The 721-nt window shown below is 34.8% G+C and overlaps 1 protein-coding gene across 1 annotated transcript in view; it reads right to left on the reverse strand.

Moving 5' to 3' along the window:
* The window catches only part of LOC106869076 (serine-rich adhesin for platelets), a 223,287-nt gene that overhangs the window by 64,526 nt on the left and 158,040 nt on the right, over positions 1-721 (reverse strand). The window lies entirely within an intron of this gene.

Below are 721 nucleotides of genomic sequence, written 5' to 3' on the forward strand. Positions count from 1 at the left end.
ATATGCATCCACAAATTGATGGAAATGGAGACAGGACGTTGTAGACATACGACTGAAAATAGAGAAAACTACATAAATTTTCACGTGTGTATATACATACAGACAGCTATGTATTTTTGAATATATGTGTATATATGTATGTGTGTGTGTGAGTGTGTGTGTGTGTGTGTGTGTGTATGTGTGTGTGTGTGTGTGTGTGTGTGTGTGGCTGCTTATACGTGTGTGACGTTATTTAGCATTGATTCGGTTAAGTAGCTGGTTATATTTTATGATAAATGTCTAACAAGATGTAACCGACACCGCTCACTTTGACATTAACATATGATATCAATGATATTGTCATGCCGTGCTATGAAATATCTTCCACTCATTTATTATTATTCATTTTCCTTTTTAATACAAGTTTTATGAATCTTCACCAAATAGTAAACGACAAATGATTCTATTGAAAAATGGAATGAAGAATGGAACACCACTTAAAGGAACATTTTCCGGCCACAAACGAGATATAATTATATTTGTGGTTAGAACGAGTTCCTATTGGTGTAATGCTGACCAGCGCTAATTAATTATAGCGATTTCTTTGAGAAGCTACAACAGATGACTGCCAAAAGAACAACAACATTAATAATGCCGGCAGCGAATATAGATGACGTCCGTTGTACTTTTGAAGAAGAAGAAGAAGAAGAAGAAGAAGAAGAAGAAGAAGAAGAAGAAGAAG

Source organism: Octopus bimaculoides, chromosome 25 (assembly GCF_001194135.2).
Source record: "Octopus bimaculoides isolate UCB-OBI-ISO-001 chromosome 25, ASM119413v2, whole genome shotgun sequence".
NCBI classification, from domain to species: domain Eukaryota; kingdom Metazoa; phylum Mollusca; class Cephalopoda; order Octopoda; family Octopodidae; genus Octopus; species Octopus bimaculoides.